The sequence below is a fragment of the Hemicordylus capensis genome, chromosome 4, assembly GCF_027244095.1.
Source record: "Hemicordylus capensis ecotype Gifberg chromosome 4, rHemCap1.1.pri, whole genome shotgun sequence".
Classification (NCBI taxonomy): Eukaryota; Metazoa; Chordata; class Lepidosauria; order Squamata; family Cordylidae; genus Hemicordylus; species Hemicordylus capensis.
Window position 1 is genome coordinate 51,426,539 of NC_069660.1, and position 24,561 is coordinate 51,451,099.

A 24,561-nucleotide genomic window follows, 5' to 3' on the forward strand; every position below is an offset into this window, starting at 1 on the left:
AATAAAATTTAAATATTACATTTTTGTACAGTTTATCGGTGTGTTTACTGGCTCATGCAATTTGGGCCAGTGAACGATACCTTACTGGCCCACACAAAAGCACGCCCATCATAATGTCATCTGCAGATGTCCTCACCCTCTCAGTACATCCCTTTATTATGTGGAGGGCTGTTCATCTGAATGGCCCCTCTACATAGCCCTCCATGTGATAAAAGGATGTAGTCAGAGAGCATTGGGACGTCCATGGAGGACATCACAACAGGTACACTCTCAGTGCATCCTCTTCCTAATGGCATGGAAAAGTAAGGTATATACTTAAAAATACTTAAAATCAGAGTATCCAGTGAAGGGATACACTTCTGCATATAATGAACTCTCCCACCCACACCCCAGTGCCATATATTAAGATATGGGATGTGCATCCAAAATTGTTTTGTTTTCGGGTATGAAATGGAAACTGATGGTGTTTTTAATTTGTTGTTCACCATCTTGCAGCCTCATTTACATATGCATGTAAATAATAAATATATTTAATAAATAAGATGACACCACATACCATTTTACCCTGCATATTTCTTGAAAGAAGAATTATAACTGCTGAGCTTGGGTACTGCACAGTGAGGAAGAGTAGCCATTGCTATTGCACCTTCAGTACCTAGAAAGGAAAACCATTATCATAATTTATTTTGCATTTGTTTATGTGATGAAATGAAGATCTCTGTCTTAGCTCAAGAATATCTTAAGAAAATAAGAACAGCCCTGCTGGATCAGGCCAAAGACCCATCCAATTCAGAATCCTGTTTCACACAGTGACCCACCAGAAGGCCACAGGCAAGAGCAGGCAGCATGCCCTCTCTCTTGCTGTTGCTCCCCCGCAACTGGTATTTGGAGGCATCCTGCCTCTGAGGCTGGCCTATAGCCACCAGACTAGTAGTAATTGATAGACTTGTCCCCTGTGAATTTGTCTAAGCCCCTTTCAAAGCCATCCAAGCTAGTTGCCATCACCACATCCCGTGACAGAGAATTCCATAGATTAATTATGCGCTGTGTGAAGAAGTACTTCCTTTTGTTGGTCCTAAAACTCCCAGTCTTCAGTTTCATGGGATGACCCCTGGTTCTAGCGTTATGAGAGAGGGAGAAAAATTTCTCTCTCTCCAAATTATGTCAATGTATAATTTTATACGCCTCTGTCATGTCTTCCCATAGTCGCCTCTTTTCCAAATGAAAAAGTCTCAGATGCTGTAGCCTTGCTTCATAAGGAAGGTATTCCTTATGAATGAAACAAAAAGAGAGCCTGCATGGTGTAGTGGTTAGAGAGCTGGAGGCTGGACTAGGACCGGAGAGACCAAAGTTCAAATCCCCATTCAGCCATGATACTTGCTGGGTGACTCTGGGCCAGTCACTTCTCTCTCAGCCTAACCTACTTCACAGGGTTGTTGTGAGGAGAAACCTAAGTATGTAGTACACCGTTCTGGGCTCCTTGGAGGAAAAGCAGGATATAAAATGTAATAAATCAATAAATAACAAATATTCCAGGCCCCTGATCATCTTGGTTGCCCTCTTCTGCACCTTTTCCAGTTCTACAATGTCCTCCTTAAGATACGGTGACCAGAACTGCACGCAGTACTCTAAATGTGGCCACACCATAGATTTGTATAAGGGCATTTATATTTTCAACCCCCTTCCTAATGATCCTTGGCATGGAATTCGGTTTTTTCACAGCTGCTGCACACTGAATTGACACTTTCAATGCTGTCCACCACAACCCCCAAATCTCTCTCCTGGTCAGTCACTGATATATGTGAAGTGTGTGTGTAGCAGTGGGGGGGAGGTTGCCCCAACATACACCACTTTACACTTGTTTACATTGAACCGCATTTACCATTTTATTGACACTCCCCCATTTTGGAGAGATCTTTTGGAGCTCTGTTTTGGATTTCACTACCCTAAATAGTTTAGTGTCATCTGCAAATTTGGCCACTTCACTGCTTACCCCAGTCTTGCACTTCCTCTCCAACCCTGAGTGCTCCGAATGAGGGTCATTACTCCTGTTTGTTACTGAATCAGGGCAATCCTTGCAAGTGGGCTGATTCAAATATGCAGAATCACAGTTAAATCTCAGTTCTGTGTGACAGCCCTAAATGTCATCCTACCCTGCCTGCATTGTCCACGGAAGAATTCTTCTGCTGATTTAGGTAAGGAACAAACCAAGATTAATTATGATGTCTTAATGGACTGATCTTGGTTTAGTTTAACCAACTTCCTTCAGATAAACTGGCTGCCATCCTAACTAAATTACTCAGTAGTACTACTCAGGAATTACTCCATAGGACTAGTATATTTCAATAGGACTTCCTTTAGTAAATTTAGTCAGGGTGTCAGTCACGGAGAGAACTCAAGGTTTGAAGTAAGTTTCATATCCCATTTCCCCCCCAGGAAGTTGGTTAGAATAAAACAAGATCATCATAGCTGATGTTTCTTTATTTCTAACCTAAAGCAGAAGTAGAATTCCTTGGAGTCTGGTGCAGGCAGGTGGAGGCAACCTGAGCACTGGAGGCTCAAGGATGTAACGTGGAACCAAACTTCAAACTTGCTTCACCTGATGACTGAAGTCGCTCAGTATTCACGCACAATCTGAGTTAAACGCCCTGGGCAAAGGACATACTTTTCTAAAGGAGTAGCAAGGGTAGGATGCAGAGAAAGGCTGACCAGCCTACTCTACTAAATTATCTGCCCTTTGTTGCCAGTGCTGCTGTTCAGCCTCTCTGTAATACTATTGCAAGCCATTTTGATCTCCTCATGAAAGATGAGCAAGAGGAGGAACAAAGCAAGGAGATGACTGCACAGACATTTCCACAGGTGTCTTGTCTGCTTGTCAAGTACTCTGAACATTACACCGTATTGTTTATTCATCACTTTTGAATCCCGCTCTTCCTCTAGGGAGCTCAGGGCAAGAGTCCATGAGCTCACCCTACTTGATTCTTGCAATAACCTATGAGGTCGATTAGCTTGAGTGACTTGCCCCCAAACTACCTTCTCAGCTTCGTGGCTGAGCAGAGATTTGAATTCCATTCTCCTCTCTTTACAGTGTTGGCCCAAGACCTTTGGGCACCAGAGGTGGGGAACCAAGTGTCCAGGGGCAGTCTCAGGACATTTGGCAGCCTGAGGAAAAGGCCAATATGATGCCTCCCCCTTGCGTCTGCAGCTGGGTGCTCAGCATTCTTAGGCCGTACTGCTAAGGCAGTAACGGCAACACATGAGCACTCTGACTATGCCACTAAATCAGGCAGTGGTGGCAGGGGCATTCCTAGTTTGAGTTGTGGACAAAGACGTGCACCCCAGTGAGGTGAGAAAGAGAAAATGAACCATATGTTCTAGCAGGGTGAGGAAGAGCAGCAGCAGTGGAGGGCAAGGTGTTGCCCATGGTAGCGAGGGCCTGGCACTATGCCCCTCCTTGAACCCGTGCCCAAGGAGACTGCCTCACTTTGCCTCATGAAAGGACCACCCATGGAAATACCACGTACACCTGCTGCCACCTCACCAACTACTCTTCTCTCCTTCCTTCTTTTTCTCGTCTTCATTTGCTACACCACATTCCAAGCAAGGCTTTGTCCTCTTTGGAAATGCAAGGCTGCAACCCCAAGCATCCTTAGGGAGAAGTAAGTTCCACTTAGACTTATTTTTGAACAAGCATGCACTGAACTGGACTGTAAAAGTCTTCCATCCGTCCATCCATCCCATCTGGGTACAGCCTTTCCCCAGGCCAAATACCAGCCAAGGGACTGGTCTATGGAAAGAATGTCAGGGGGAAAAGGATAACATTTTCTCTTTCAAAATCCCCCTCCCAATGAGAGGCACTTTCTATTTTACTCACATTTCTCAGCCCACAAGCTCAATGGGGAGGGACTTTCAGCAGATTTCTAACATGTTTCAAGTTTGCCTTTGCACAGTCAGAAGACAAACCAGGCTATGATTCATCTTAAAATCTTGGTCTTTTTTTGGAAGTTCATAACTGAGCTGTCAAAACATTAAAACATTTTATGTTTTAACTTAAGCAGAGGACAAAAAGCATTTACTGGATGATGTGTTCCTCCCTACCTGAAATGTTGTTTGTATTCAGCCCAACACATTCCATGCTCTTTGGCCTGGGGAAAAAAAAAATCACTTCCTTAAAATAAAAAATAGAAATAAAAAGAACACTTGGGCAGAAAAACACCACTTCCTAGAGCAGTCATGTTTTTCTAGTCCTCAGTGTGTTATCCACATCACATGTTTGTATACGGTGACCTATAATGGAGCACAGGACATCAGTACCTTCAATAGCTGTTAAGAAGAGGGGAAGGGGAAGCAGAGTATAGGGCAGTTCTCACAATTCTGATTAGGACAGGAGATGCATCCCGCCCAAGTTTGGGAGCAGCGCGCTTTCCACTTTTCTACTGTCTGTGAGAAAAAGCAAGGCGGGAGGGAGACAAACAATTGCTTCCTCCCCCTCCCACCTTGCTTTTTACTCACAGATGATGGCAGAATGGGAGTGCACACAGCTCCTGAACTTGGGTAGGATGCATCTCTTACTCTAATTAGCATTGTGTGAAGCAGCCCAGTGTTTGCTACACCAGGTCCATCTTGCTTCTGAGTCTGTATTTCATCCTTCCTTCTACAGGTATAGAAGAGGAAATTTTGACAAATACAACTTAACATGCCACATGGTGACAGTATTAGAAAAGATGCATCTGTCAAAATCCCCTCTTCTACACAACAATTAAAAGTACAGAAGCTGACCTTTCTTGCACCTGGGCACCCCATGTGGGTAACTCAGAGAGCTATGCTATCCCCTTCTGGCACAATCCATTGCATTGAAGCCTTTGCTGTCCAAACGGCATTTACATTGCTCTGTCTGAACCATAGTGTTGGATCTGCTGCTTGGTCTCTCCAGGCTTCTTGATTGCCCCTCCACCAGCCTATAACATACTATAAAGACAACTTGCCACTCCAGGGTGCAGTTGGTGTCTTAGCCTGGCCACTCTGTCACTTCAGGGGCATAGTGCATCATAGTGGGCTGAAGAACAAGGAAGAATCTCTAAGACTGAGTTACAGAATAGATGTAAAGCTATGTCTAGGGGTTAGTAACTTAATCCCCAAACTCAAATCCTCTGTCTGCTGAGAAAGCGTCACACTATCTGACATCTCAAGGCAGACAGTTTTACAAGGTGTAAAACCACTGAAAGGGCTATAGACACTTTTAAAAGAGCCCAACCACCACATTCAACACAGAAACAACTATCAAGTCAAACATTTTGAGTTGATCTACTGATCTGAATAGACACACCACACTGAGTGGTTTGAGATGTGCAGATTTTGTATGTCATACTAAATCTGATTATAAAACTAGTCCTAGGTAAAGCTTTGTGGCATTCTGAGTTGGATGCTATAATTTAAATTGTAAACTACTAGAGATCCAGTAAGACCTTACCTTTTAGCTTTATTCAATATACTTCTAATCCACAAAATCATTAAATTAAGGCTAGAAAAGTTTGCTTATTTCACAAAAGAAGGGGATATTTTATCTATTACTATGCCATTGGGTATAAGTGATGACAGGTTTGCTTCATTGTCTATCAATTGAGAGAATGAAACCCAGTTACTCCAAACCACAGTGTTCAGTGTCATCTGCATTGTTCAGAGCCTTCAGCCTCCACCTAGGAAGTCCTGCTTCAACAATATCTGCATCACTTTACAACTGCATTTGAGATTGTACTCACACCAATAAAGGCAAGTGGCAGTCTATTGGAAGTAAAGGGCCACAACTTTATTAATTTAACATTAAGTTAGAGCAAACAGGGATTGGCTTTACCACCCTCCTACAGTGCGGAAACTAGAGGCTCACTACCTATGGTACAGGTCTCATCTCTAATGCATTGGATGCAGAAGTGCACCTAGGTAATTTTGGAGGGCCCCCTTCCCCTGAAAATTAAGCATTTTCATGCTCTGCTGGGTGACCACACCACCCAGGATAGACTAAAGAGGATTGCGGGGGGGAGGAGCTGTGGAGGCCCTGGACTTCGGGGCCGAAGTCCTTCGAAGTCCTTCGAAGTCCTTCGAGCGCCTCTGATTGGACGATACACCCTGGCTTCAGACTGTATCACCATAATGCTGCCTATCTTAGCTGACCCAAAGTCAAGGTATCTTCCTTGGCAGTGCCCACCCCAAGCCATAGAATGCTTTGGATTGGTGGTGCTTCAGCTGTTTGGAGGAAGCCCCTAATCAGCACTCCCTGAATTGTGGCGTATCTACAGACTGACAAGGACTCCTCACATGCCAAAACCATACCTTAAGGTGCTCACCAACCCTATATAATATGTTCCCTCTGCACAGTACCTGGTGTTGTGACCAGGGAAACCTAACTACCCTAGGAGAGCATAGTCTGAGGCAGGCAAAAAATAGCCCATACAAGGCCAATCAGCATGGTGCCAAAAGATTCCTGCTCAGCCCCCGCAAAAGTTGACCAGCCAAAGCCCACACTATGCCTCAGGGAGAGAGGGACAGAAGGGTTGCTCTCCCAGTACGGACTGCTAACCAGAGAAGGTGAAAGCACCAATGGCTGTATGGCACCACCCCTCCCCTAGCCAGCAGCTGATCAATCATGGCAGCCCCTTTGCATTGTGCGTCATTCATTTGAGGCTAGGCAAGCAAGCTGCGCCCGAGACAGGGCTGGGTGAGTGGCTAGATACTGTTGGAGCTTGGTCAAATTTGTCTGCTGTACAATGCCTTTGGTCCAGTCTGAAAGTTGTTCAACATGACAGGGCAAAATCTGGTTGGCAGACTGAGTTCTCCTCAGCAGGTCAAACCTACATTTGCTCTGGCCCTTTCTTCACAGCAGCAAAAGACGGGATCACCAGTTTTAGGCGGCCTTTGCTCCTGTGTCTGTAAACATTAATCGGACATGCATAAGCAGATGTGGCTTCTCCTTGCTTGGAGATCACGTAAGGAGAAAAGTCCCCCTGCTTAATTTCTGCATGTCAGGCTGCTGCAAAGGCACAGGAGGCTGGCCTGTAAAAATAGCTGTAACCCTAACAGGAATCCACTGAAATACTTCCACAAGGCATGGATTTTCATTAGGGATGGTGAGATGTACGCTGGGCATTTGGAAAATGTTGGTATACAATAGCAAGTCAGTGGCTGACACACAGATTACAAAGTAAGTAGTCCTTTAGAGACTCCAGAGTAGTGCTATTGATCAACTGAGTCTGGATATCAGCCACTATACTTGGCCTCTGAAAGATTCTTTCAACTTGAGTGTCTCTAAATCAACTTGCACTTCAACACAGTCATGTGTAGGTTATATCTCTAGCAAGAGAAACTTCATTTTCCCGCAATATCTACATGATGGAGAATGATGGCCTCGAATGCAACCACACAAATGGCCGATGTTGAACCAAAGGGAAAGAGTTGTAGTATGCAAGGACAAGGCAGTGGAGTGGAATCAGGAATATTAATAGTTTAATGAAATAGATATTATGTACAGGGAGGCACATGCGGACTGCTTTTCAGTGCTCTTGCTGCTGGCTGTTCTTTAGCCTCACCTCTACTCCAGAAGTGGAATACAAGTAATTTATGCTCCATTCAAAAGCTGGCCTGGATCAAGGAATGGATCAACCAAAAACACCACACATGGGAGTTTCTGCTGATCTTGATGCAGCAGTTTAGTGAACTGGAGCCTTAAGAAACGTGCCCAGAAAGAAAATAATACAGCTACAGCATGGGTTGACCTCAGACTTGTTAATTCCACTTGGTAATCCAGCTGACCAGAAAGGTAAGCTTATAAAAGTTTGCTCTCTTTTTTCCTTTTGGGACACACAATTGGGTACATGTGGGCAGGTATTACAGTAGGTTTTATGGCCTATTTATTGATTGATGGAATTTCTATCCTGCCTTTCACTGGGACAGCCCCAAGAGTACCTTGCAATATCAATCAATCAATCAATCAATCTTTATTACAGTCACAGACCAGCATAAAGTACATTTAAAACGTAAGTAGCAATAGATTTTACACTTGAAGACTATCATAAGATGATTTAAAATATACAGTAAGAAATATAAAAGATGCTAAAATACATTACTAACATTAAATGATTTAAAATATAAAAAATAGGCATGTGACTGCACTAAAAACCTAGCTATGGCTTTAATAAGAGACATAGTAGACTGGGCTACATTTTGATTTAACTACAGCTGCAATAAGAAGCATAGGAATAAACCATGTAGCAGTACCCTATATCACGTTGCATGCTTATAAAGTAAGAAAAGGTTTAAAAAGATTTTAAAAATATAAAATCATGACAGTCATCATTTAAAATAATAAGAGCTAATATGCGTTAAAAGGATATCATATAATACACACAAAAATATAAGCCAGTAAAATAGTAGCCAGGAAGTTGCGGGTCTGTAGGTCGTTGGGTTGTCACACTAAGGCAGTAGCCATGGCTGTTCTCCAGTTCATAGAGGTGGGCTCTGGGCATGCGTGATCATCGTCCACTGGATATTAATTTCTGCCGCACAGAACCTGGTGACACTGTAGGTCCTGCTGATTCTTCCTGCCCTGAGCCGCAGGGGCACTTGCGCTCTGAGATTGGGATCTTCCTATAGCGACCTTCAAGCATGGCTGAAGGAAGCACATAGCAGCGCGCCAGTGTAATGGCCCTCCTATGCTTCAGGACCTCCAATTGCGTTAGGTATGGCAAGGGGGCGCTGACATACCTGAGTCCTTCACTTACAGGGAAGTTAGGGGCCTTGCCTATGTCAGATTGGCACTCTATATCCGTAATACGTTGTTTGATGAGTGCCTTGGCTGGGTCATACCCTAAGTTAACTAAGTGAATTGGGGATAGGCCCAGGGACTTTATTTTATTCATAGCTGTCTGTTTCCAACTGGATTGGAAGTCATCACATAGCATTTGGAGGGCTAGGCCTGAGGGGGAAAGGGAGAGCTTTAGCCAGTAGTTCAGTATGGTCATCCATACCCTTGCCTCCACTTTCATTAGGCCTGTCTCTAGTCTCAGGATAGCATTAGATACACTTCTTGGTACTTGAAGAACTGCTCTTAGGAACTTTGATTGCACTCATTCCAGCGTGGATACCATGCAATATTAAAATACAAACATGCAATGAAATAAGCAAGCAAGATGAAACAACAGAATGTGCAGGTTAAAAAAAAAAACAAGTTAAAAAGAGAAAAAGAACTTTTAAAAAAGAGCCTGGAAAAGGCTATTAAAAGGATCTCCATATACAGTCATCCCTCGACAACTACTAGGGTTCCGTTCTGGCAAAACCTCGCCATTGGCAAATTTGCAGTTTGCAAGGCATTCAAGTCTATGGGAAATGGAGTTAGGGGAACCATGACTGCAAAAAGACCTTAAAATAAAGGGGAAAATACACACACACACCCAAAAAGCTAAAAAATCACAAGAAATCCTGTAATATCACCAAGAGTCACCAAGAAGAATGAGCAGATTGAACCCCTGGGATTTTTTTTTTTTAAATCCAGCTGGCCTGGATCAAGGAATGGATCAACCCAAATAACCCCCAAATAACTAAAAGGCATTTTAAATTGACAAGGGACAGCAAGGTCAGCAAGGGTCACCAAGAGGAATGAGCAGATTGAATCTCTGAACCCCCCCCCAATTGCTGAAACCCCCTCCCCAAATCACGAAAAAACTTTGCCAACTACAGATAATTGAGTCACAGTTGGCAAGACCTGTCACAATTTTCTATTCCCATATACTCAAAACCGCATACCCAAAACTGTATACCGTTAAAAGTGTGAGAGAAAAGGGCAGATTTTGTCTGATGCAAAGTGAACACACCTGAGGAGAGTATTCCAAAATTTGGGTACCACTACCACCCCTTTCTCCAATAGCTACCTGCCTAACTTCCAAAGGTGGGGTACCTGAAAAGTGCCTATGAAGAGAATCTTAAACTGGCAACCAAGTTTGTGTGAGGAAAGGCGGTCATTATTAAGCAGATTAAAGGGCTTCAGGGTCAAGCCAGTATATTATTTTGTAGCACAGTGGCATCTAACATGTGCCCAGGCTGCCCTCCCTGTGGGTTCCCCCCCACAAACCGTGACAACAGCCCCTTCTCCCTTGCCAGCACTGCCCTCTATCCCCTTGCTGGGCTGCCTCACCTTACAGGTGCACCTGTAGTAGGCTTGCAGTGGCAGTGAGGACAGAGCATGGAGGACATCTTGCATGGAGTGGTGACCTCTCCTGATCACCTTTGCTTTACTCCATTTGCTTGATCTCTCTTGATCTCCCTCACCCATCTTCCACCAACAAATGGTCGCCTTTTTCTGCTCCGTTTCAGGAACAGGCAAAACACAGCAGAGAAATTGGCTGAAGCAAGGCAGGGGGGAAGAGAATGAGATCAAGAGTAATCCAGTGATTGGAGTGAAGCGGTGAGGCTGGTGCTACATGCAAGAAGCTCCACCCTCACTGCTGTCAACCTATGATGTAAAGCACAGTTGTACCCAGAAGGTGAGGCAGTCCAGTGAGGGGCAAGAGAGAGGCACTGGCAAGGGAGGTGGAGCTAGTATTGGTGTCAGGAGTTGGCATCAGGGATGGAGGGAGTGTCAGGGGACAGCATTGACGGCTCCCTGCCTTTCACCTCCAGCAATGAAGGGCAGCGAGCCAATGCTGCTCCCGAATTGCTTCCGCTGAAATAGAAGGGATGGCAATTGGGCAAAGGGGCCTGTGTGGACAATGTTCCTGACCCTGCAAACGTCTGGCATGGTACACAGGGCAGCTTCCTTAGGTCAATTCTGCTTTGAGCTTCATCCCAAATGGCCCCAGTCGGTGTAACTTTGCAAGTGGAGACACATCCATAAGAAACTCACTCGCAGATACAATTATTTCAAAAGAATCTGGAAGGGCAAATTACAGTTGAGAACAATTCATTCAGGAGTGTGGAATCTATTCCACGATGTTTGAAGACTGCTTTAAATTGTTGTTACCATGTTGGTCCCAAAGGATCAGAGATGTGAGGAGGGCTGCTCCTCTGAAAACTGAAAGCTTGACCTGCTTTTTACCAAAAGAAGCTGGCTCATTAAATTCCAGAAATGTTGCCAGATATTTTATAGCACACACAAAAAGGAATCCCGGCTCCTTTGGCAAGTTAAAGACTGAAGTGGGCTCTAGTCCATGAAATCTAACGCCACAGTACAGTTGTAAATTTTTAAGGGGCCATGATTACTTTTTGTGGTTCATTAAAATATATCACAGTAAATACTGTATTTTGTGTCTCTTGCATGGAATATTTTGAGATCTCTTGCAGCATTTCTAAAGATTTCTTGGGCTTGTTGGATATTCTTATTTGTCTTTTGATACAAGGTAGGATATTATCTTTCCTTAAAATATTGGTGAGACTTTATGAACTTGTGGAGAAATATGGTGAAATATGTTGAAGCAGAACCTAGCTTAGAGTTATAATGTTCCTTTTAAGAATGAACATAACATACAGTACTTTCAGAACATTTCCCTGGTCTATTGTACTTGCTTGTACCATCTTAAACTACTCAGGGAACGTGACATCAAAGCTCCTTTGGAGATACTGCTGCATCTTCACACAATTTGTACTTGAGAATACAAGTGGCTTGTGCAGTCCTTACCTCAGTTCCTGTCCTAGTTATTGTTTCTCCTCTGGGTTTTTTTCCCCCAGCTGTGAAGCTGGTACTTCACATAAAGGGCACTTACTTTTCTGGAGTTTCTGTTATGTTTGTGCAAACTAACACCCTGCATTTTTGTCCTTATTCCACCATTACTTTATCACATTCTTCTATTCTTCATCACATGAATATTTCTCCCTTCTTTACAGTGATCTCCTAATATCTCACTCCATCGTCTCCAACATATGGACACATAAGCCCTATTCAGACATTATGTTGAACACTCATACAATGAGCTCACCATGTACACGGGTACAGATATGTAAATAGGTACTTACTGTTGTTCTTACATTATGTTGACCACGGGGACAGCAGTAGACTTCCTATCTGACCATGCATTTGAGGGACCTGTACCCAGGTTCATATTTAAAATGAATGCAGATACAGTCATTCACACAAAATACACTTATGAATGTAGAGACATCTGTAACTTATACAAAGTAATGTTTGACTAGGACTGCGGTAAAATAGTTATGCACATATTCTAACCCTTGCTAACTAGGCAAAGACATACCTTTCAAAGCCGGGGTGTAGCTTTAATTGAGTGGATGGGTTCAAAGAGCCCAGGCCCCCCAGCTCCTGAGGGGCCCCCAGCTCCATCCCTCCCTATTTTCTTCATTATCTCCCTCACTCCGAGGGGCCACCATGGAGAGAGGTGAACACGAGCCTCCTCTTCCCTAGCTACGCCCCTGTTTCAAAGTGATGGCCCTCTTACATTTAGCAGGGCGAGAGCTATTCATCCCAGCATAACATTCCTCCCAGTTGCTGTTGATGGTTTCTCCCTTGTGCTCCTTTTTGGACTGTGAGCCCCTTTGAGATAGGGAATCATTTTCTCATCCTTTTTGCCATGTAAACTGCTTTGAGAACTTTTTCAAAAAACTGAAAAGGGGCGTATAATATTTTTAATAATCATTCATCCGCAATAATCTTTACATTACAGGGTACATGTGCGAGCATATGTCACTGTATATCCATATATACCTCTGAAAGTCAAACTGCCACATGTGAAGTGACCAGGGCAGAACTTCCATAGGATGAGGCGAGGTGGTCGCTTCAGGCAGCAGACTATTTGGGCATTAGTGAAGTGGCAGGTGTGTGCTGCCCTCTATTTTTAAAAAAAGGTGGAGAAGGGGAGAAAGGTGAGCACAAAATGGGGGGCAGCAGTTGGCACCACAGAGGCCTTGAGCTGCCATTAGAAGTGGCACTTCTTTTGTGTCTGGTACTTGGCAGGGAAATCTAGCCCTCAACTAGCATATTGTCTGGACAAGTGAACAGCACTGAGCAGGGCTGAGAGACAATCGGGGCTTCCCAGCTCTGTAACGCTTGAGTGCTGCAGCTCTTCCTTTCTTCCTCGGCCTCAGGACAAGGCTGGCGTGTGGAGGTGGCTCTTGTGGCAGCGTAATTCCAAACTGGCCTGCGGGATTAGGGCTCTGCTGCCGGCTGTCAGGTTAGACGGTGATGGATGGTCACTGATGGTAGCAGCACAAAGACAACACTGTGCAGGCAAGAGGCGAACGTGTTCCAATCCGTCATGGGCTGACATTTTTGTGTTAAAAGGAGGAGGCTGGCTGGAGGGCCCTTTGTGGGGGCAGCTAGCAAGCAAGGGAGAAAATTGGCAGAGCTGAGTCTTGACTAATAAATACTGACTTTGGATCACAGGGTGCAAAGTCTGACTTTGGGGTCTTGGGGTCTTCTGTTTTTGAGAGACTTCAGGTCTCTGGGGACACAGCCATGCTCGTTTACAGTATGTGTTCCTTCATGCACAAAACTTGGTTTGACAGAGTGAAAATGGATCAAGATCCACTCATGTGTTTCCTAGGAACATTCAGATAAACAAATTCACAAACAAGCCACACAGAGCCAAAAGAAATGAGTTAATTTGCCTGTCCAGCAATTCAGCTTTAATGCTGCCCCTGCTGATGAAAGCTTCATCTGTTCCTCCTTTGTTCCTAGTGCCTTTTTTCTGGCAATTAGTCATACAGATGACATACAAAATCTTGTCCCCACCTTTCGGGACATTTCAATTGCCTTCAAGCTCGAACTATGCCTTAATAAGTAGACTGAAGATGATTAATTGGTGTGGGCAAATTTTAATTGGTGGGGATGTGAGTTAAGAGCTCATAAATTTAAGTTTTAGGGATGTGTTGTTGTAATGGGGAATGAAAAAGGAAGTCTTGTGGCTTTTAATTCTAACAATGGATGGTAGCTTGTGTTTATGATATTTTCATCAGTATCACCTGAATTAATGTTTGGGTAATATCCACATATATTTAAATCTAACACATTATTTAGAGCAGGGATTCTCAACGTTGGGTCCCCAGATGTAATTGGACTTCAACTCCCATAATCCCCAGCCCCAGTGGCCTTTGGTTGGGGATTATGGGAGTTGAAGTCCAAGAACATCTGGGGACCCAACGTTGAGAACCCCTGATTTAGAGGATATATGATTAAAAATCAACCAAAAGAGCCTTACTTGTCAAGTTTTCCCACCTCTCCCTCCTTCATTACTCCTGAACTCTCTGAACAACCTTTTTGGCTGTTTGCCAGAGCTCATTTCTCCACATCCTTCCATCCAGTCCCATCTTATTGTCCACTCCTGTATTCTTCCTCTTTCTGGCAGTAATAATCTTTCTTTCAGTGAAAATTCTGTCTCATCTGCATAAAACATCAGGTACCCAAGTTCCTATGTGTATGGTTAGCAACCACTTCTGGAAAGTCATATAGCAATAGCAATAGCAATAGCAATAGCACTTACATTTATATACCGCTCTATAGCCGAAGCTCTCTAAGCGGTTTACAATGATTTAGCATATTGCCCCCAACATTCTGCGTACTCATTTTACCGACCTCAGAAGGATGGAAGGCTGAGTCAACCTTGAGCCCCTGGTCAGGATCGAACTTGTAACCTTCTGGTTACAGGGCAGCAGTTTTACCACTGCACCACCAGGGGCTCATTGATATCCACATCAGTTGTGGATATCAAATGATATCCACATCAGTTGTTCTGCATTTAGCACCATTGATGTGTATGGTGCCTTACAGAATAAGAACGATAGGCCCCTGCCCCAAGGAGTTTACAGTCTAAAACTTTGTTAAGGGGAGAACAGAAGGAGGGGAGAAAGATGGAGGCAAGAGTAACAAGGGATGAAAACACATTCACTTCAATCATGTATATTTAGCTTTGTTTAGAGTGAACTACAATGTATGCCTGAGCCCTCCTCTCTGCCACTAGAGACAACACTGTGCCAAACATTAGCTTGCGTTAAAGTTCCCCACCCATTTGCAAGAAGGAATTATCACGACACTGTTTGCTTGTTTATTGTTACATTTTTATACGACCTTTCATTAAAACAATCCCAAGGTGGTTTACAAAACATTAAAAACAATATAAGACTATAAAAGTTGCACAATAAAATATTAAATTGGAATATAAAAATACAAAACTAATTAAAAGGTTTAAAAAAATACACAGTATGACCATAAAATACAGAGGAGCAGCAACAAAAACAACACTCATATAGAAGCCTGGGTAAAAAACCAAGATTTCACTTGCTTTCTAAAAATCTGATGGAGACTGGGGAGTGGAAGCCCACCGGGAGAGCATTCCAAAGTCTGGGGGCAATAACTGAGATGGCCCTGTCCTGCATGCATGACAGCCGAGCCTCCCTGTCTATTGGCATATGAAGCAGAGCCCCCTCCGATGATGACCTCGTCAAGCAGGCAAAAACCCTTGAGAGCAGGTGGTACCTCAGGTATCCAGGGCCCAAACCATGAAGGGCTTTAAATGTCAAAACCAGCACCTTGCATTAATACAGTGTGTGCTGTACAGACACCAACTTAGCAGAAGTGATGTCACTACTGCCAACCAGCAACTCCAACTGTCCCTGTTTACTGAGGACAGTCTCTAGTTTCTGGAACCTGTTCTTGGTAAATCACTGCTCCTATTTCTTGCTTCTTGGGGATCCCTTGGCTATTCCAGCCCCCACCTCCCGCCATGTCAGTTGCTGGAACCCCTGCTAACTGGGCAAAGTGGCACCTTTTAATGTGGTGATTCTCTTTATATAGCAGGGGGAGAGTAACTGGCCCTATCCACCCCCAGCACAGTACTTCCAGTGACTGTTGCTGGTGACTATCTTATGGGGTTTTTTAGATTGTGAGCCCTTTGGGGTCAGGGTTCAATCTTATTTGTTTGTCATTTCTCTGTGTAAACCGCCCTGAGCCATTTTTGGAAGGGCGGTATAGAAATCAAATAAATAATAAGGCCCAGCTAGTCCAGCAACCTGTTTCACATAGTGGCCCACCAGATGCCACTGGAAGCCCACAGGCAGGAGCTGAGGGCATGCTCTCCCTCCTGCTGTTACTCCCCTGCAATTGGTACTCAGAGGCATCCTGCCTGAGTCTGGAGGTGGCCTATAGCCCTTGACTAGTAGCCGTTGACAGACCTCTCCTCCATGAAGTTATGCAAACCCCTCTTAAAGCCATCCAGGTTGTTGGCAGTCACCACATCTTGTGGCAGGTGCCTCTGGCGCACCTGTGTGTAAATGGGTGCACAGGGAACAGTGGATGGAATCCAGTATTTAGCATCGTATAAGAGGGGGTGGGAGGTTGGGCAGTATTCCTTGGGGTGAGAATTGTGGTTACAAGTGTCTCCCTGCTTCGATCTGTGAAATGCTGGACAGTATGGGCTTGGCTCATCTGCTTTTGGTAATCTGGAATAAATGCTCTGTGTGCACTTTATTACTTGCCTTCCATTTATGGCATGCTTTTAGTCAGAGGTGTAAGGAACTTCTGCTAGGTCACTTAGCTACATCCTCTACATATTGCACACTCTGCCTCCCAGGCACTTGGCCATGCTTCCTACACATTCTTGGGCATGTCACTCTTCCCAGTGGTGAAATGTTGGAGGGTACAGGGAAGTGATTCTTGCTACTGCCCAGACTCAGGGCCCATTCTAGCCACCAGAAATGGCTGCAAATGTCTTCCCTCCCTGGTTGAGTAACTTGAGAAGGCAGGAAAAGCTGGCAAAGAATGAATAGTGGCCAAGGACATGGAATAAGAAATTTTGACTGAGTTCAGGTGCACTGGGAAACCAGAGGTCCTTTCACCTCTGCATGTCCAGAACTCAGCAAACAGGAGTTAAGGGCAAATAGGGACCTGCAGTTTCCTCGCCAAACTCCACTCTGTGATGAGAGGAGTTTTGCCATCTTTAACTCTGGTTTAGAGTTAAGGGCTCTAACTCTAGAGTTCAATGCCAACGAGCCTGCCAATGCCACATTCGAATGCTGACACCACAGTTTGGGGCTGATGGGACACGAGTTGAGGGAGTAAGCTCCTCCCTAACTCTGGCCCAACTGACTGTGCAGGCTGTCCTTCTGGCAAGAAGGAAGACCACACAGCCAGCTCCCCACCTCTCTATAGTCTCACTGACTGCAGAAAGGCCCCTCTCCCCAAAGTCTAAACATGGTCAGGAGAGTGGGGGGAGGGGAAGTAGAACTGTGGGTCCATTGGTCCCGCAGTTCCGTGCTACATCTGAACCCGGCCATTGTGTCTAGTTCTGTGTGTTGTTTGAATGGATTCTGGCCTTCCAGGGTTTTTAATTAGTTTTAATTGTTTTAACGTTGTAACCTGTTTTTCAGGGTTTTTTAATTGTTCCGATTGTTTGTTTTTTATGATGTTTTAATAGTTAATTGATGTTTTACATTGTTTATATTTCTGTTTGAACTGTTATTGATTTTAATTGTTTTGTTTTAATTGTAAACCGCCCTGAGACACTTTGGAAGGGTGGTATAAAAACTGAATGAATGAATGAATGAATAAAGGAAAGCAATGGAGATGGTCAGGCCAGGGTCTGGAAAACAAGCTCTGAGAGAAGAGGTTGAAGGAGTTGGGTATGTGTAACTTGAAGAAGAGAAAACTGGCGGGGGTGGGGGGTGGAGGGATGGGACATGATAGCATACCTATCTAGGGCTGTCACAGAGAAGAGGGCAAAGATTTGCTCTCTCTTACCGCAAAGGGTAGGCATTTGGCATGGCCTTTGGTTGTTTTTATTTTCCCTATCCCCTGGCAGCTTTAGGTTTATAATGTTGCTGGGTTTGAATTTATTTTAGTGCAATTTGATGTTGTAAGCCACCTTGAGCACTCTGTTGCAGAGTGGAAAGGTGGGGTAGAGATCCCCTAAATAAGAAACAAACTTTATTGTCGAATCTTGGCACCTGCGAAGAACTCAGGTTGTGAGGCAAAATATTTTATGAAATAGGTGGACCACTGTTTAGAGAAAAAGTGGTCTCTTAAGAATAAAGAAATTTACTGTCCCTGGTTTATATGGTCCACCATTCAAAGGGAGCTTAGAGCTGAGTTCCATTTCTGGCAAAGTTCAGGATACTTCACTTGCTTTTCCTCTCTTTTGTCCCAGGGTAAGTAATCAAGTAGTCCAGAAGTTCCTAACTTGGTTCATCAAGTATTGTTGGACTGTAATTCCCATCATCCTCCAGCCACAATGTTATTCAGCTATTGCGGCTGGGAGTGATAGGAGTCATTGTCCAACAACATCTGGGGAACTAGGAACCTCTGAAGTAGGTGACTGCAGGTGGCTTGACTAGAGTTGTCACAGCAGCATAGAAAAACATGTTGATCCTTCTGGGTTACAGAAATGAGTGTGGACCAATGGTCTGACTCCGTATAAGGCAGTTTCCCATATTCCTATGTTTCAGAGAAGGGATGTCAGCCAAACAGTTAGTGAGCATCAAAAAGTGCATGTGTGGTGGGGAGAAGCAATTTTTGCAGCTCTCCTCAGCCTCTTTGCCTTCCAACAGTGCTCTTTGCCTTCCAAAAATATGTCCCTGAGGGCTGTACAACCCTCAGGGACATATTTTTGATAGGCAAAGAAAGAGCATTTATGAAGGCATAAGGAAGCAGCAAAAATCACTCCCTCTCCCCATGTGCTCACTCTGTTGCTTGACAACACTCTACGTTAAGAGCAGCCTCTCTGCTTGCTCCTCTGAGATTGCTGCTCTGGATATTGGCCTGTATTCCTAAGTATTGTAAATATTTAGCTATAAATCTGCTGCTTACACCATGAACTTAATAGTAAAGTACTGGAGACTCAATCAGTCACTAAGATCAGAGGAATGGATGCATAAGGCACCACAACATGCTCATGAAGAAGTTGACTGCATATAAAAATTCATTGGCAAAAAAATCTAAGTTTAGCTCTCCGTTTCAGAAGCAATGGCAGTTCAGTTTTAGAACAGAAAGGAGGCAAATGGAAATGTGAAGATGAATGATTTGTCATTGGTTTAATAATATTTTTAATATGCATGTATATTGTCTTTCAGAAGTTGATGTTTGTCATTTTTCTTCTCCAGTATGTATTGTAGCAGTAAATAAATATTTTAAAGATAAATGTTTAATATTTATTGTACTAGGAAACATTTAGCTGTGAATGACTGCAGTTAGAAAGGGGATGTAATTGAAACACTGGAATTCTGGGTTCATAGTGTCAGTGATGGTTGTCTCTTTACAACAGTCTTAAGACAATCTGTAAGTCTTGACTGTATAAACAAACAAACAACAATTAAAAGCTGACTAATGAAACTCCATTTCCCCCAGTGGCCAATTCCAAATACCCCAGAGCTTGGTCTTACATGACTGCCAAAAAACACCCTAAATAAAAAAATCTTACATGATCTCTAAAATATGTGCAGCAGGCTTGACCTTCAGGTAATCTTTGAAGGGGGGAGCCAATCACTTAGTCCCCTTTTTTTCTGAAGCCAAAGGTCATTATATAAGAACAGCCCTGCTGGATCAGGCCCAAGGCCCATCCAGTCCAGCATCCTGTTTCCCACAGTGGCCCACCAGATGTCTCTGAGAAGCCCACAGGCAAGAGATGAAGGCATGCCCTCTCTCCTGCTGTTGTTCCTCTGCAACTGGTATTTAGAGGCATCTTGCCTCTGAGGCTGGAGGTAAGGCCGGATTATAGAAAAGGAAAATTTAACAGAAGAAAATAAAATCCAGGTGGGCTTCAATACAACAATCCAAGATGTGTAACACAAATTAGATTGTGTATCAAAACCCTTAGCATCATTCTTAGCAGGAGAACTCTGATAATAGATTTAACATACCTCTCATTTTCTCAGCTGCTGCAGCAGCAGCATATAAAATTGTCTTCTAAGTAATATATTTATCAAAACGAGGCAGCACATAAATAATCCTGTCACGGGCTCTGTGATTCTAACAAAGTATCTAAACAGTCCCAAAAGATATCTGTTTCTATCATTCTTATTCCAGCTATACAAAAGGATAGAGCACAATATCTTCCCCAGGATTTTGCCTACATGTATACCTTGTAGATTTGCAAGAACACTAGGATATTCCTGTATTTAAATATGTTGATAGAATGGTTTGAAAATGTTTTTGGTTTTATGAAGCCCCTTCTCAAAGGAGTGAGAACAGGAGAAGAGCAGCCACCAAGCACACCTCTGTATGAGCTCTTGCAGGCTTTATCGTGCATGGATGGAAAGAGATTGGTGATTTAATCTGAGAAGCTATGATGGGACCTGAGGAGGGGCCAGTAACATGTGTCAAAGTTGTTGTAAAATTGTCTAGATTGTTTTCTATATGAACATATGAAACTGCCTTTTAGTAAGTCTGATTATTGGTCCATCTAGCTCAGTACTGGCAGCAACTCTCCAAAGTTGCGGACAGAAATCTTTCCCAGCCCTGCCCTGGGTGCTTTCCAGACTAGACCCTACAAGGGGGTCAAGATGTATCTTGGAAGTGTGCTTCCGCAGTTCCTGCATTGTGACACCGCAGTTCCTACGCGGACAACAGGGTACCGTTCACATTTCCAATGCCTTTTTTGCACTTAATCGCTGCAATATAAAGCTAGGATGTGGTATATCCAGCGTGAAAAAGTTTTTGGTTTTTTGGGTTATTAGTTGCCGCGAGACTGCTCCCCCTGCTGTTTATCTTTTCAATGCGACTTGCCTGAACGGAGACATTTTGCTGCTTTGAACCTGAGACTTTCTACATTATTCATATGTTCTCTGCCAAGCTGTGCCTCCCTGCAAATATGTTCAATGGCATAAAAATAAAGATAGGTGTGGTGTTAAAAGTATTCAGGGCGCACAATACTTTTGTATTTTTGCTCTGACTCTGGTGGTCATGTTAATAATAAATTTATCTTGGTCATCAACACACAGATCTCATCCATGGTCAGATCTATGTCTTGAATAACCTCTTGAGATAGTCTTGTTATCTTTTTTATGGGCAGAGAGGTTTGCAAAGTGACCAGATGCAAAGGAAGACATGCATCCTGAACTTGTAATAGTAGCCTGAATTGTGATCAGTCTTTTCAAGGCCTCCAGTCTCATTTTCATGGAAGATAAAAAAGAATCCCCAGTGCATCCCACAGCCATGGGGTGAGACCAACTTCTTTCTATACTAACTATTTTATTGCAAGGTATATTTGAACTGAATGCACTGAGGGGCCTTCCAAACTGCCCCATTGCTCTGAAACAATGTCACATCTTCACCTTCTTTTTCCACCTTTCTGGGAGACCTGTTGTTTTCTATCAAAGGGGTCCAGCTTCTACTCCTCCTGCTTTCCCCACAGTGCAGCCCTGGGCATGCTTACCACAGTGTTCAATGGGGCCTATGCCCTAGTAAGTGCATTCAGAATTGTATCCCAGTTTCTCAAGAACTACACTGTCCCTCCTCTTCTCTCAGTCCTTCATCTGGGTTTCCAGGTCCCCTCTGCTTTTCCACCCACTTAGCACATGCTACTGCTCCTTTGACAATGACAAGTTGTAACATATTTTGGAACAGCTGCTCTTACCCTGCCCCAAGATGCTAGGCTGACTCCACCCACCCTCACACCCCCTCTTGTGGAATGTGGAACAGGCCCTTTCCCTGTGCTGACACACAATATTTCCAACCGAGCTTGCTCAGGGGAGACTCAATGGAGCCTGCAGTGAAGGCAACAGATGCTCTGCAAAATGGGGTCGTAACAACAACCCCTTTCTAGGAACCTTTGGTCCTCAGATGGCAAGCTTTAAAGTCTATGAGGAGTTACGCAGCAGATTATGGGGTAACATTCTGTACAAGCCACCTCCCAGAATGCACTTGACATTTTCCTCTTCTTGGATAATCAGAACAGCCACTGTCAATTGCTCTCTCAGAATTATCCTTCGCAAAACCTGACAGTGGCAAAATGTAGGTTTTGGGAGGGGCACACTCAACGTATTATACCACAGATTAGTTATCCTTCAACATGTGATAATGACCCTTCTATACTTACAAGTAGTGATGAAAAAGGCTGGTTAAAATGAATGATTTTCCTCTTACATGCATACTTATGGATGCAATGTGATTTTAAATGGTGTTAGAAATTGTGGCTACAATGTGATATAGGGTTATATATACTTAAACCCATTGATTTCAGTGGCTGGCATGGTGAGGAAAATTACTCAGTGTAGTCCCATTGAAATTAAAAGGACAAGTTAGGCAATGCCTATCTATCCTTTTTATTTCAGTGGGATTATTATCCTCATCATGTCAGCCAATGAGCTTAAGAACCATTACCTCTTATAAAGGCTTATGACTTGTGTCTGTGGGGTATGAAGTATGAAATCATAGGTCATAGCATCATAGGTCATCTATTGTCTGATCATGATGATTCTATTTCTTTAAATGTGGCTAGATCTTGCCTTATAGCCTGTAAAATATGACAAGAGATGCTTACCTTGCTGTAAACTTTACCTTTAAACTGTATAATGATTGTTATCTGGTCGATGACTGTAATAAAGGAATCTATCTATCTATCTACATCATAGGTGATGAACCAAGAATGAGTCTTGTGACCATAGTGAAGTCACTTCATGTTTCCATGGTGTATGATGACCAAACCTGTGAATACTCCAATTTTCTTCAAATCACACTGAACCAGTGCCCTGGTTCTATCCATATTTCAAATACTTTCCAGCATAACATGAGGTGAGCTCAACTGCAATTTTGGCTGGATCAAAGATATGTCAGACTCTCCATACGATAAGACTGCATAAAAATACTGGTGTTCAGTTGAGGTGTTCAGTTGTGTGTGCTATTGTGTGGAGTTCAGTTGTGTGGAGATTCTCACCAAGTCCCTGTGATCCACACTGCACTTTCCTTCGGTATTCACTGGTCCTCTGCACTGCAAAGTGAGGAGACGGATGGTAGTACTGGTCAGAAGATGGGGGTTTCACATTGGCTGCTCTGGGGGTTTCCTTCACACTTTGCTCTTGCTTATAGAGCAACTGTTTCTCATGCTCCTACATTGGGATTGTAATCAGGTCCCCAAAAGCGGGTCTGCACTGAGTTCAGGATGTGATGTCATTGTGTCACTGCCTGTGGTCATGTGACTTGAACTTGAATCAGCATGGGGGCACGAGCGGCCTGAAAAAATGCAGCTGTCACTGGCCTAAGGCATTGTGTGCATGGGATTTCAGAATGCAATTATTTCATATCTAGATATCATACCATTTTTGTTGTTATATAACAACAGAGGCTGCGGTTCTCCAGGGATTCGTAACAGGGCTTTTTCCTGCCCTACCTGCAGATGCCAGGGATTGAACCTGGGACCTTCTTCATGCAAAACGTTTGCTCTACGTGAGCCGTAGCCAATTCCTTATGCATCCTGTTAATCAAACACCAAATTATTATCAATATGTAGTGCATGCATGTTAAAAGACCTCATTTCCAAACTCTGCTGACAACTCAAATGAGCAAGTATTCTCTAACAAGTATTAGGTGCACATTCAATGCATACCAGCAACCCATGCACAAGGTGAGAAAAAAGGTACCATACCAATTAAATAAGTACGGATCTCTTTTCTCATTCTGTCTTAATGAGAGGGGAACACATGAAATAAATGTCATGGGGGGGGCGTCAGGGCAAAGAGGGTTCCACACTCTTTTTATTTTCTGTGGCAGTACAGAAAACAGTGTGGCTCTTGCTAAACACACTTAAGAGGAAAACAATAGTGATGTCACCAGTTATCAAGAGCAGTTTGCTTGCCCTCGGGTAGACAAGACAGGTGGCTGTTCTGGGGCAAAGTTATGAAGGAAGGGGATTCTGAGTGATATGCAACAGCAGCTAGAATGACAGCTGTCTGGGCACTGAAATGATTTAAGGGATGGAGAAGATCTAAAGAAAGATCAGGGCTTGCAAGTTGCCTGTAAGATTTAAGCAATATGCACCTAGGAGTCCCTGTACGTTTTAACAGTTACCTTAATTGTATGCACTACAGATGTAATATGTAGTTTTATATTGTAATGAGCATGGGGTTATGACTGTGAATGCTACCTGGCCTAATCTTCTTAGGCAGATCATGGGCTGAGACTCCAGGATGCCAGCGGATGATTCTAAATGTGAGTGAGTAACTGAAAGATGGCCCTGGAGGGGGAAGTCATAAGAGATTTGTAAGGTGGCATGTATCCAGCTCCACCTGATAGGATGGACTGATGAAAAGAACAAAAGCAGCAGCATAGGGCAAGCAGGCAGCATCTGAATGAGACAGATAGGCTGAATCAGCAGGACAGAGATGGGAATGGAAGCTATGGGAGAGAGCAGGGAAGGAATGCCTTTCTGGAGATCTGATGAAATCCATTGCTGTTTGTAGGGAGTGGACTGCTATTTGAATTCCATTTAGTGCTCAGCTTGTATATCTGTCAGAGATCATGAGCCTCCAGTGATCTCTCTTCCACGGGAAAACAGAACACAAATGTTGCAGTACCCCTGGAACTAGGGGTGTAGCTTTAATTGAGCAGATGGGTTCAAATAACCCGGGCCCCCAAGCTCCTGAGGGCCC

The 24,561-nt window shown here is 43.7% G+C and overlaps 1 long non-coding RNA gene across 1 annotated transcript; it reads right to left on the minus strand.

Moving 5' to 3' along the window:
• Positions 1-564: 564 nt before the first annotated feature.
• LOC128321978 (uncharacterized) lies at positions 565-22,511 on the minus strand. The gene is made up of 5 exons (XR_008305451.1): positions 22,458-22,511; positions 11,995-12,064; positions 4,099-4,145; positions 3,875-4,017; positions 565-655 (listed from the first exon to the last, which is right to left on the minus strand). It is a non-coding gene; the product is annotated as an uncharacterized LOC128321978 (long non-coding RNA).
• Positions 22,512-24,561: the final 2,050 nt, after the last annotated feature.